Source organism: Erythrolamprus reginae, chromosome 5 (genome assembly GCF_031021105.1).
Source record: "Erythrolamprus reginae isolate rEryReg1 chromosome 5, rEryReg1.hap1, whole genome shotgun sequence".
Classification (NCBI taxonomy): domain Eukaryota; kingdom Metazoa; phylum Chordata; class Lepidosauria; order Squamata; family Dipsadidae; genus Erythrolamprus; species Erythrolamprus reginae.
In genome coordinates, this window is record NC_091954.1 from 13,065,133 (window position 1) to 13,079,763 (window position 14,631).

Sequence of the window (14,631 nt, forward strand, 5' to 3'; positions counted from 1 at the left end):
AGCTGGGCCAGAGCTAACCACAACAGCCTCTGTTTTATTTTATTCCTGCTTGTTGATGTGTTTTCCTTTTCTGTAGGTTCTGTTTGTTTGTTTTCTCTAAATGAAGGAATATATTTTTTAGATTATAAGATGCACTTGGGAAAATAATGCACTTGGGGAAAGGAATCCTCAATCTGAGTATCGTATTGGCAGTTCTGTGTTAGCAAATACTTCAGAAGAAAAGGATTTAGGGGTAGTGATTTCTGATTGTCTCAAAATAGGTAAACAGTGCGGTCAGGCGGTAGGGAAAGCAAGTAGGATGCTTGGCTGCATAGCTAGAGGTATAACAAGCAGGAAGAGGGAGATTGTGATCCCGCTATATAGAGTGCTGGTGAGACCACATTTGGAATACTGTGTTTAGTTCTGGAGACCTCACCTACAAAAATATATTGACAAAATTGAACGGGTCCAAAGACGGGCTACAAAAACGGTAGAAGGTCTTAAGCATAAAACATATCAGGAAAGACTTAATGAACTCAATCTGTATAGTCTGGAGGACAGAAGGAAAAGGGGGAACATGATCGAAACATTTAAATATGTTAAAGGGTTAAATAAGGTCCAGGAGGGAAGTGTTTTTAATAGGAAAGTGAACACAAGAACAAGGGGACCCAATCTGAAGTTAGTTGGGGGAAAGATCAGAAGCAACGTGAGAAACTATTATTTTACTGAAAGAGTAGTAGATCCTTGGAACAAACTTCCAGCAGACGTGGTAGATAAATCCACAGTCACTGAATTTAAACATGCCTGGGATAAACCTATATCCATCCTAAGATAAAATACAGGAAATAGTATAAGGGCAGACCAGATGAACTATGAGGTTCACCATCACTGGTCTACTATGAGGAAATTGCAAGAAGTGTGATCCACAGAGGTCCCCTTATCTGCCGGGAATATTCTGCATGCACAGTCACGCGCACGCGCACAAACACACACACAAACACAGAAGCTAATGCCATGTCTCAAAAAAATAAACCTCACTCGCTGTGGAAACGTAGCTAGTGTGGCTCTGGATTGACCACATCGTTACAAGATCTGCTCCAGGGATGGCTTCCACTTACCTTCACTACTGGTTCTGATTGCGACGGAAGTGTGTGCATTTCATGTCATGCAAAAGACTCGGAAATGACTCTCTGTGTGTACAAATGCGCAGAGGGGTTTTCTGGCAAACCGCAGCGACCAGAGGAACGGTTCGGGAGCATGGACCGCTGGTCATCTCTTCCAATTCAGCAAGTGGTGGTAAATTTCCACTACCAGTTCTAAAGAACCAGTAGAACCCACCACTGATCTACTCCCTAACATTTCATAGCTGCCCAGCAGAAATAAATTCAAATAAAAGAACTGGAAAAGGTACAGTAATACCTTGTCTTACAAACTTAATTGGTTCCTGGAGGAGGTTCGTAAGGCGAAAAAGTTTGTAAGATGAAACAATGTTTCCCATAGGAAACAATGTAAAGTCAATTAATGCGTGCAAGAAACCCCCCCCCCCCCTGCAAAAATGGTGCTCCGCTGGGCGCCGCCGCCTGGCTGTCGCCTTTTGAAACAGCCGAACCCCAAACCTGAACTTTTGCATTGATCCCCAAACGCCGAAACATGGACTCCCGGAAGGACGTCTTCGTGACGTCAAAGCTCCGCCCATGGAATTCCCTATTGGGATTCCCCACCTCTGTTTGAGCCTCCCGACCGGCCTGACAGCTCCGCGGCTCTTTTGCAAAACTGACAGCCAGGCGGCGGGGCTTCTCAGCGTCCTCCTGAACCTGAACGCCGAACCCGAATTTTTGCCAAATGTCCGGGTTCGGCGTTCGGGAGAACGGCGAGAAGCCCCCAGCTGTTTCAAAAGGCGACAGCCGGGCGACGGGGCTTCTCGGCGGCCACCCAAACCCGAACTTTTGCCGAACTTCCGGGTTTGGCATTCAGGCGGTGGGTTCGTAAGATGGAAAAAGTTCGGAAGAAGAGGCAAAAAATTTCCGAACCCCGGGTTCGTATCTCGGAAAGTTCGTATGATGAGGGGTTCGTATCATGAGGTACCACTGTAATTGGAAAATAATTTGTTAGGCACAATTCTGGAAAAAGGAAACAGATCCCACCAACCTACCAACAGTAAATAAAATACTTGAAGGTGCAGAAATGAACAGACTTATAATGCGAATAAAAGAAAAAGAAGAAACGGATTATTAATATTTGGGATAAATGGTACAATGGCTAAATAAAATGAAATAAATAAAATAATAAAAGTAGTATAGAGGTGATATTAGCAAGAGATGGAAAAGTGTAAAATTAAAAGCAGTTGATTAAATAAATGTGAAGTGAACTATAGGTAGCATAAATTATGTAACATTAATAACCTTAATGCCAATTGCAATTTAATATAACTAGTTATTAATCACTAACTATAAGAACTATAATATATGAAACGATACGAATAACTACCTACGATACGGAACGATCATATATGTACGAATAAGATAGTTAAGAGAGAAAAAGGATATTTCTCTCTTTTTAAATTTGTGTTTTTGTTGTTTGTGTTCAGGGTTTTTTCCCCCTTTTCTTTTCCTTTTTTGTCATCATTTTTGTCTTGTGATTATAATATTGTATGTTCTGTTGGGCTTTCTGGTAGACTCCTCCCAAAAATCCACAAGTACAAATTTCAGACACACACACACATTTGAAAATTCAAAACAATGTTCATTATAATGAAAATTCACTTAAACCAAGCCCTCTTTTGGTATAGCAAAAAGCACTCGTCTCCAAACAAACTGGTAATTTGTACAAGTCCCTTATCAGTTCTGTGATACTTAGCTTGCAGCTAAGAAGCAATTCACAGTCCTTGTTCTAGATATTTGCTAGAGAATTTATCTCCTTCTGAGATGCCTGCCCCACTCTCCTCCTCCCTGTCACTCATGTCTTCTTGGTCAGAGGAGCCCTCATCATCAGATTCCACCGGGGGCAAAACAGGCCTGCAGCATGTGGATGTCTCCCCCACATCCACAATCCTTGGGGCAGGAGCTGGGCCAGAGCTAACCACAACAATTGTATATTTTATTAAAAATTCCCAATAAAAATTATTTTAAATTAAAAAAAAACAAGAAATAAATGCAGTAGAACTCTTTCATGGGAAACTTTATCAGGCTGTAAAAGGCTTCATTGACCTAAATTCTTTCAAACCAGACAGAGGCTAAAACCAGCAGACACGAGCTAAGAAATGCTGGCCCAATTAAATATCATATTTAAAAATTATCTACTGAAAAATGGAGCCTTTAGTGGTGCTTCCCCGCTCTGCACTTTATTGCTATGTTGTTGCCATTTACATTCGATTGTGCACCAGCCGTATGCTTAGCTTGCAGTCCTTAAACGATTTAAGCTAGTCTCATTTCACCTAAGAGGATTTTGGAGTAAAAAAGCTTTCTGGGCTCTCTATTAAAATCTCCCTGCTTCAGTTTGCATGCTTGCGTTTGTGCATGATTATTCCTCTAGGTGCCACGACAGAGTGGCATCCTGCCCTTTTGCGTTCTGCCACCGAGGCCACTTTGCCAGTCCCGGCGTGGATTCATAGGCCTTCCCTTTCCAAGTACAGTGGTACTTCTACTTAAAAGCTTAATTCGTTCCATGAGCGGGTTCTTAAGTAGAAAATTTGTAATAAGAAGCAATTTTTCCCATAGGAATCAATGTAAAAGTAAATAATGAGTGTGATTGGGGAAATGACAGGGAGGGTGGAGGCGCTGTTTCCTCCTAGGAGATTCCTAGAGAGGCCCCATGGAGGCTTCTCCCTGCCTTTTCCAGCCCTGTTTCCTCCCCGGAGATTCCTAGAGAGGCCCCACAGAGGCTTCTCCTCGCCTTTTCTGGCCCTGTTTCCTTCCAAGAGATTCCTAGAGAGGTCCCATGGAGGCTTCTCCTCTCCTTTTCTGGCCCTGTTTCCTCCCTGGAGATTCCTAGAGAGGCCCCACAGAGGCTTCTCCCCCCGTTTTCCGGCCATGTTTCCTCCCAGGAGTTTCCTAGAGAGGCTCCAGGGAGGCTTCTCCCTGCCTTTTCCAGTTACAGTTTCAGAGGCTTGGGTTTGTAAGTGAAAAATGGTTCTTGAGAAGAGGCAAAAAAATCTTGAATGATGAGATTTGAACCGCTGACCTGCAGATCTACAGTCAGGTTTAGCGGCCTGCAGTACTGCACTGTAGTACTGCACTCTACCAGCTGCGCCATCTCGACTCTATTTTTTTAAAAAAAAATAATTACAAATAAATACATGAAATTATATTTTCACCTGTAATGTAATTAGGACTCTTCGCAGATTCCTTTTTGCTTCCTAGTCTGAGGCTTATATTAATTTCATTTGAACACATTTGCATACTTTCAATAACTCAATATAGAGGGGGGGTTTAATGGATGCTTCAGTGTCAACCTCTTTTTCATGTCTTGTTGAAAGAAAATGCTGTTATCTATTCATATATATGCAGAGAGAAAAAGTGTTATTAATTCCCAGGTTTGCCAGGAAAAATTCCCCGTCAGCTATTAAAATCATGCTTTTCTTACTAATCATTTGAAATTTAAGCTGATTGCTGATTAGTGATGCAGGTTTTAATCGGAAATGTTGCAGCTCGGTTTATTGTTTTTGGAAGAACCGTTGACGTTCCTATGGGGTACAAACTGCACCTTAGGAGGTCTTACCTCTGCCCCCCCACCTGCCCCCAGTTTAGTTATGTTGTGGTTAGCTCTGGCCCAGTTCCTGCCCCAAGGACTGTGGATGTGGGGGAGACATCCACATGCTACAGGCCTGTTTTGCCCCCGGTGGAATCTGCTGATGAAGGCTCCTCTGACCAAGAAGACATGAGTGACAGGGAGGAGGAGAGTGTGGCAGACAGCTCAGAAGGAGATCAATTATCTAGCTCCTCCTTGGATTCAGAACAAGAGTTAATGATACAGCCACGCATGCAGAGAGCGATGCATAGGCAACAACAACTGAGAGATTATTATCAAAGAAAATGAGGCCACCTGTGGTTGGGTGGGGCTGTGGTAATTAGTGAGGCTGCTATAAATAGCAGCCTGTGGGTTTGGCCATTGTGGAGGATTATCTGATTGTTGTGTTTTGTGACTGCTTTACTGACTTTGACCTTTTGTGTGCTGCTTTTTCCCCGCTTTGAAACTAAACCAGAGCAAAGTGTGTTTCACTTTGTGAAAGAAGAAGGACTGTGAATTGCCTCACAGCTGCAAGCTAAGTATCACAGGACTGATAAGGGACTTGTACAAATTACCAGTTTGTTTGGAGACAAAGTGCTCTTTGCTATACAAAAAGAAGGCTTAGTTTATTTGCATTTTTGGTATAAAGAACATTGTTTTGAATTTTCAAACGTGTGTGTGTGTCTGAGAGAGAGCCCGACAGAACAGAAGGAAGAAAGGAAGGGAGTGGGGAGGAAGAGAGGGAAGGAGGAAAGAAGGAAGGAAGATAGGAAAGGAGTGAAGGAAGAAATGTAGGAAGGGAGATTAAATAGCTAAGTATCACAGAACTGATAAGGGACTTGTACAAATTACCAGTTTGTTTGGAGACGAGTGCTCTTGGCTATACCAAAGGAGGCCTTGGTTTAAGTGAACTTTCATTATAAAGAACATTGTTTTGAATTTTCAAATGTGTGTGTGTGTCCGAAATTTGTACCTGTGAATTTTTGGGAGGAGTCTACCAGAGAGCCCGACAGAACAAGTTACTAAAAGCATCTGGAGGGAAGAGTGGGTGCAGCAGTTATACCAGAAAGGACACAGCTATTTTAAAGAGATGGAGAGCTACTTCACCATAGAATCTTTGGGGAGTCAATCCAAACCAATGCACAGACATGATATTCATGAGTGTGGCACATTTTATCACCCAGCAGATAGAAAATCAACTCACCAAAGGGAAGGATTTTGTTTCGTTTTTTAATCAGCTCAGTGGAAGGGCAGTTTTCTACCTGCAGAAAGGATTTATCTCCTTTGTGTTGTGGTTAGCTCTGGCCCAGCTCCTGCCCAAGGAATGTGGAGGTGGATGCAGGGGAAACATCAGCATGTCATAGGCCTGTTTTATTGCCGTTCCTTTTAGCAATCTTCCATTTATTTTATTTTTATTGATTGATCGATTTTGTCCAATACACAATGAGGGTTTTAGTGGGTATACACATAGTAAAATACATGATGAAGGTTATAGAGGATATACGCATAGTAAAATATATCTAGAGAAGATATAGGAATAGAACATATCAATGAAAGAATAGAAGAAGAGATATAGGAATAGAAGAAAGGTATAGGAGATATAGGGGAGCAATAGGACAGGGGACAGAAGGCACTCTAGTGCACTTGTACTCGCCCCTTATTGACCTCTTGGGAATCTGGATAGGTCAACGGTGGATAATCCAAGGGTAAAGTGTTGGGGGGTTTGGGGATGACACTGTGGAGTCCGGTAATGAGTTCCACGCTTCGACAACTCGGTTACTGAAGTCATATTTTTTACAGTCAAGTTTGGAGCGGTTAATATTAACTTTAAATCTGTTGTGTGTGTTATATTTGTACTTTTAAATAAAGGTGACCGCTGATTGGCTTAGGCCCAGCCAAGGGAAACCTTGGTGCAAAAGTTTAAAAAAGGTGGACACACCGTTTTCCCACGCTAAGCAAAGGTATATAAGGCGCTGCTTTAGCCATTAGCCGGCAGTCACTTCCTACCTGCGAGCTGGTCCTGTTTGCCTAATAAAGAGCTGTTAACCTTCTGTTGTGATTCAGTCTGAGGCTCCTCAGGGAACGGCTGAAACTCTGCCGGCTCCATGCTCAGAGGGGGAGGACGAGGAACAGGAGGAGGAGGAGGACCAGGCAGATGGGGAAGAGGCATGCCAGGACGAGGAGGAGGGGGAACAGCCTGAGACCCCCGGGGGGGAGCTCTCCCCAGCGAGTAGCCTGGAGTCATTAGATGAGAATGCACAAGCCATCATAGATATGAGGCAGAGAAGGGCAGCACAAAGAAGGGGACAATTAGCCAGGTATTTCCATCCCTAATAGGCAACAGCTGGGTTTGGGTGTGGTTCTCCTCAGAAAGGTTGAAAAGGCAGGCCCGCCCTTCCTGTATTGTGGAGAGTTATCTTTTGGGAGTCCTGTGACCTTGCTTCGATCCTTGGCGTCTCTGATTCTGGCTTGTGGCCTTGAAGGCTGAAAACTTGGGGGAGGCGTGGGTTTTATTATCTACAGTGGTGTGTGTGCCAACAAGAAGCCTGTTGTATTGTCTGGCCGTCATGACTCTTCTGTGAAGCTTCACAGCATTCCAGTTTGTAAGAACAGTTTCTGTTATCTGTGTTTGTTTTCAAAGATATAAAATGACTTTGCTTTTTACCAGCGTGTTTGGCTACTCTTTTTAGTTGGTGTTGGCGTCTGGGGGAACCCAGACAGAACACCTTCCAGCTTCTGATTTAACAGTGCGCTCTTGTGTTGTTGTGGTTGAAGCTGAAGTAGTCGCCAACAGGCAGGACGTTGCAGCATATGATCTTGTGGGCAATACTTAGATCTTGTTTAAGGTGTCTTGGTTCTAAGCTTTCATCTGCAACCGTCCAGGCGTCTTCTGGGTGAATGAATGCAAGTGAAGCTGTGACGTCACGCGCTCGCCCTGTGCCCAGCCAAAAATAACTGCCCAAACTCTAAGAACATCAAGACCTTCCTGCTGGGATAAAAATAACAGGATGTGGCCATCTGGGCTCTGCTGTTAGTAAACTGGAAATAGAACCGCTCTTTCTACCTGCTCCCAGCCCGGCTGGTTCCTCCTTACAGCACAAAGCAGGCTTTGATTTGTGGGATTATTATTATTATTATTATTATTATTATTATTATTATTATTTATTAGATTTGTATGCCGCCCCTCTCCATAGACTCGGGGCGGCTCACAACAATAACAAAGACAATGTAAGAACAAATCTAATAATTTAAAAAACACTAAAAACCCCATTATTAAAAGCAAGCATTATTATTATTATATTATTATTATTATTATTTATTAGATTTGTATGCCACCCCTCTCCGTAGACTCGGGGCGGCTCACAACAATAACAAGAACAATGTAAGAACAAATCTAATAATTTAAAAAATCACTAAAAACCCCATTATTAAAAGCAAGCATACACACAAACATACCATGTATAAACTGTATAGGCCCGGGGGAGATGTCTCAGTTCCCCCATGCCTGACGGCAGAGATGGGTCTTAAGAACTTTACGAAAGGCAAGGAGGGTGGGGGCAGTTCTGATCTCTGGGGGGATCTGGTTCTAGAGAGTCGGGGCCGCCACAGAGAAGGCTCTTCTCCTGGGTCCCGCCAAATGGCATTGTTTAGTCGACGGGACCAGGAGAAGGCCAACTCTGTGGGACTTAACCGGTTGCTGGGATTCGTGCGGCAGAAGGTGGTCCCGGATGTGGCATGTCTTAGGTCCTTTGTTGGAAATCATCTTCCTCCTCCTCCTCCTCCGGACAATGACTTTGAGGAGAAAATGCTGGAGATGGTCATTCTTTATTTATTTATTCATTCATTCATTCATTCATTCATTTATTTATTTATTAGATTTGTATGCCGACCCTCTCCGTAGACTCGGGGCGGCTCACAACAGCAATAAAACAATTCATGACAAATCTAATAATTTAAAAACATTTTTAAAACCCCCGTTATTAAGCAGACATACACGCAAACATACCATACATAAATTGTATAGGCCCGGGGGGGGGGGGAAGGATGTCTCAATTCCCCCATGCCTGGCGGCAAAGGTGGGTTTTAAGGAGTTTACAAAAGGCAAGGAGGGTGGGGGCAGTTCTAATCTCTGGGAGGAGCTGGTTCTAGAGAGTCGGGGCCGCCACAGAGAAGGCTCTTCCCCTGGGACCCACCAAACGACATTGTTTAGTCGACAGGACCCGGAGAAGGCCAACTCTGTGGGACCTAATCGGTCGCTGGGATTCGTGAAGCAGAATTATATGTGATTGCATCTTTATCCACCATTCGCTGACTTTCCTTGGACTATAAAATCAGCCTATTTAAGGTGGCTCTTCTATGGGTGCAGTTCAGAGGTGGGATTCAGCAGGTTCTGGAGAACCAGTAGCGGAAATTTTGAGTAGTTCAGAAAACCAGTAAATACTACCTTTGACTAGCCCTGCCCCACCTATTCTCTACCTCCCGAGTCCCAGCTGATTGGGAGGAAAGGGATCCCCAAAGACAGGCTACAAAAATGATGGAAGGTCTTAAGCATGAAATGTATCAGGAAAGACTTCATGAACTCAATCTGTATAGTCTGGAGGACAAAAAAGTTCGCAAATTTATATGGACAAAAAAAAAGGCCAGGATAAAACTTAAAGACCTACAAGACCATAGGTCAAGGGGTGGATTTGGGTTACCAAACATGGAACTATACTACCATGCCTCAATTGTAAACCTACTGAAAGAATGGATAATACTTAAAAATTCTAGAATATTAACACTTGAAGGCTATGACCTTCAATCTGGGTGGCACAAGTTTCTGATGACAGACATAGATAAAATACCAACATACTTCAGATCACACTACATCCGAAAAACCTTAATTAACACCTGGCACTTCATTAAAAAAAACCATTACCTCTGCATCCCAAAATGGATTTCCCCAACAGAAGCCATTATATACCCAAATGCATTAACCCTTGATAAAATTATAACATACGACCAACTACTAAACGAAAATAATGACCCATTCCCTAAGCAAAAACTCATGGAAAAAGGTATTAAAGTAGATTGGTTACACTACCTACAAATTAAATCAAAATATAATGAAGATAAGAACAAATCAGGCTTCCAAAAAAACAACCCCCTCGATAAAATAATTTTTGGTCCACAAAAAAAGCAAATATCAAATATATACAATATCCTCCTTCAACATGATACTGTTGAAGAAATAGTTAAAGGAACTATGATAGCGTGGTCACAAAATTTTGGGTACACAATTTATTTAAACGAATGGGAAAAAATTTGGACTGCTAATTATAAACTAACGATGGCAACCTCATATAAGGAAAACCATTATAAAATGTTCTACAGATGGCACTTGCCACCTGCTAGACTTGCAAAAATGTATCCAAATCTATCACCATTATGTTGGAAATGCAGGGAAAAACCAGGTACATATTACCACATCTGGTGGACATGTGAAACCACCCAAAAATATTGGGAAAAAATTAAAACTATGCTAGAACAAATTACTTCTCAGATCATCCATGCGAAACCCGAACTATTTCTACTAGGAATTATAAGACAAAATTTTAGTAAAGAAAACAGATACATTATAATCCATATTATTACAGCCGCACGGATTTTATATGCACAATTTTGGAAGCAAGAAAAAAACCCAACTGCTCTATCACTCTTGATTAAAATAATGGAATGCGCAGAAATGTCCAAACTAACAATGGAACTGCAAAACAAGGATGAGACAGATTTCTACAAAGCTTGGGATAAATGGTACCTCTGGTTAAAAAAAAGGAATTATCTAAAAATTATTCATCAAGAAAAACAACTTGAAAAATTAGCAATCTACATCACAAATCATAACATCAAATTGAAACAACAAACTGTAAACATCGATCGACACGGACTTCAATTTTACAAAGAAAATAAACCCCTAAATCACTTATACATATTGGCACTAAAAACTACATTCAAAACATATCGATAAAACCTTAGGGTAAAACACACCAACTACGAGCTCAAACTACAGGCCACAAATCATGAAAGACCCAGCTCTAACGCTGGTTTTCGCTTCTTTATCCCCCCCTCCTTCTTTGCCCCTTTTTCCTATCCCCCTTCCTTCTATATCTACTTCCCTCCCTTCCCAACCCCCTAACCTTCTCCCACTCCCCAATTACTACATAAGTAGATTGTAAATGTTAAAATGTACAGTATGCATATCCCTTTTGTCTTTCTGTATTTTGTTTTTATTGTATATATTCAATAAATTTATTTTCAAAGGGTTAAATAAGGTTCAGGAGAGAAGTGTTTTAATAGGAAAGTGAACACAAGAACAAGGGGACATAATCTGAGGTTAGTTGGGGGAAAGATCAGCAGCAACATGAGAAAATATTATTTTACTGAAAGAGTAGTAGATGCTTGGAACAAACCTCCAGAAGACGTGGTAGATAAATCCACAGTAACTGAATTTAAACATGCCTGGGATAAACATAGATACATCCTAAGATGAAATATAGGAAATAGTATAAGGGCAGACTAGATGGACCATGAGGTCTTTTTCTGGCACCAATCTTCTAGGTTTCCATGTAACTTTCTTTTCCATACACTGACGAATGACTGGAAAGTCTCAGCTGGAACAGAGCATTGTGGTTCCTCTTTTGGTATTTTTTCCACTAGAAAGACCAGCAGCTCCAGTTGGGTTCCATCAAAGACTCAAGAACTCATGTAGGGTCTGATCATGACTGCAACCTGCCTGAGATTAAGGGACATTTTTTAAAATTTCAATTAAATCAAAATGGTTTCAAGTTATCTGAATAAAATGGCTTTTAAGTGCTGATTAAAAATTAAATCAGCCATCTGTTATCCCTGGGGAGCCTCTTTTTAAAGAGCTGTAATTCAGCTGAAAGTCAAACAAGTAATCTTTTTTAACACCAGTAATTCTCAGGCTGGAAAGTATTGATTGAAATTGTTTCTAGGCTCCCAAATAGACTTGAGGGCACAGGCTGTTTCACCCAGATTGAGTCAGTGGGTCATTAGGAAAAAGAAGCTTTTAGAAATTGGCAAAGGCCTTTGGAATATAGAAACATAGAAACATAGAAGACTGACAGCAGAAAAAGACCTCATGGTCCATCTAGTCTGCCCTTATACTATTTCCTGTATTTTAATCTTACAATGGATATATGTTTATCCCAGGCATGTTTAAATTCAGTTACTGTGGATTTACCAACCACGTCTGCTGGAAGTTTGTTCCAAGGATCTACTACTCTTTCAGTATGTTGTGATTCCGCCTGAGGCTCCTCAGGGACCGGCTGCGTCTCTGCAGGATCCAGGCCCGGAGGAGGAGGACAGTGAACAGGAGGGGGAGGACCAGGCAGACGGGGAAGAGGAAAGTCAGGAAGAGGATGAGGGGGAGCAGCCTGAGAGCCCCGGGGGGGGGCTCTCCCCAGCCAGTAGCCTGGCCTCATTGGATGAGGAAGCACAGGCTATAAGTGACATGAGACAGCGACGTGCAGCTCAGAGACGGGACCAGTTAGAAAGGTATTGGCATCACTGAATTGGCAACAGCTGGGTTTGGGTGTGGTTCTCCTCAGCAGGGTTTAAAAGGCAGGCAAGCCCTTTTAGCCATGTGGAGCGTTATCAACTGGAAGATCTGTGACCCTGCTTTGCTTCTCGGCGTCTCTGATCTTGGCTTGTGGCCTAGAAGACTGGAAGACTTGGGGGAGGCGTATGTTTGTTATCTCCAGCGTTGTTTTTGACAGAAAGAATCCTGTTTTACTTCATGGCCTTCGTGAAACATCTTTGAAGTTTCAGCGTGTTCCTGTTTGTAAGGACATTTTCTGTTACCTGTGTTTGCTTTGAATTCTATAAACTGCCTTTGCTTTTTACCAGTGTGTCTGACTTCTCTTTTTGGGTTGGTGTTTGCTTCTGGAGGGACTAAGAGAAGTAAAACAAAATCAATTTGAGCACGCAAATAAACCTGGCAGATGGCTATCGTATAAATTGAGGAAAGAAAGAGAGAAGAAATTAATCCAACAATTAACAGATAAAAAAGAAATAACACATTACCAGTTAAAAAAAAAGAAAGAAATTGCATTAGAATACTATAAAGAATTGTATAGTGAAGAAAATATTAAGGAAGAAGATATATTAAAATATTTAGAGACATGTAAAATCAATTTAATAAGTAAAGAAGATAAAGAAATATTAAACAAAGAAATAACAAAAGAAGAATTGGAAAGAACAATTATGAAACAGAATAATAATAAAACACCAGGCCCAGATGGCTTCCCAATTGAATTCTATAAAGCAACATTCCATGTAACGGGAGAATTATTATTAGAAATTTATAATAAAATGTTAACGAATGGAGAATGCCCGGTATCATGGCAAGAAGCTAACATAACGCTGATACATAAAGAAGACACAGATCCAAAGTATATTAAGAATTATAGACCAATATCTCTGTTAAACGTAGACTACAAAATTTATATGGCAATAATAGCAGACAGATTTAAAAAAATATTAAACAAAATAATACACTCTGATCAGAATGGCTTCTTACCTAACAGACAAATTAGAAATAATATAAGAATTACATTAAATATGCTAGAATATTATGAAAGCCATAATGATAAGGAGTTTGCAATGCTATTTCTAGATGCTGAGAAAGCCTTCGATAACCTCAATTGGAACTTTTTCAAAAAATTAATAAATACTATGGATTTTGGAGAGAACTTTGAAAATACAATAAATAAAATATACTCCAAACAAAAGGCAAGGATAATTATAAATGGAGATTTAACCAATACATTCGATATTAAAAAAGGAGTGAGACAAGGCTGTCCACTATCTCCCTTAATATATATAATGTCTATAGAAATACTATTAAACCGAATTAGAGGGGAATCATCAATACAGGGCACCCAAATTAAACAACAAATTTATAAAACACAGGCCTTCGCTGATGATCTGGTCTTCTTCTTAGAGAATCCAGTTAGCTCAATGATATATTTAGTAAAAGAATTAGAGAACTATGGGAAAGTGGCCGGCTTAAAAATAAATAGGAACAAAACTAAAATATTAACCAAGAATTGTAATCAAGATTTAAACAAATTATTAATAAAAGAAACAGGTTTTCAAATAGAAAAGAAAATTAAATATCTAGGGATTTGGTTTACGACAAGGTATTCTTCACTGAAAGAACTAAATTATACAAAATTATTAACAAAAACAAAAGAAGATTTAGAAAAATGGTCAAAGTTAAATCTATCCTTAATGGGAAGGATCAATACAATAAAGTCTAATATACTTCCAAGGTGGCTCTATCTCTTCCAAACAGCACCAATACAACTAAACAAATCGTTCTTTGCTAAAATAAATAAAATAATTTCTAAATTTATCTGGTGCAATAAAAAACCTAGAATAAACATGAAAGCCCTACAAGATTTAAGAACAAGAGGAGGATTCGGTTTACCCAACTTAGAAATATACTACCAAGCCACTAAATTACTGTGGATTAAAGAATGGGTCAACCTTGAAAATCCTAGAATTCTAACAATAGAAGGCCACGATATAAATGAAGGATGGCACGCACATTTGTGGGAAAAAGAACACTCAAAACATTCTCACTTTAAACAACACCAAATTCGGAATACACTATTGACATACTGGCGGAAAGTCAGGAAAAAATACTATAATGAAATTCCCAGATGGCTATCCACTCTAGAAGCTCAAATTCATCCAAACATAATAAGCCAAGAACAAAAAATAACCTACGAAGCCCTATTAAACACTAAAGGAAGTCTTAAAACTAGAGAAAGACTTAAAGAGGAAGGTATAGTAATAGATTGGCTTCCATATTATCAAATTCAAAGCAGATATAAAAGGGACTTGGTACAATTTGGAATA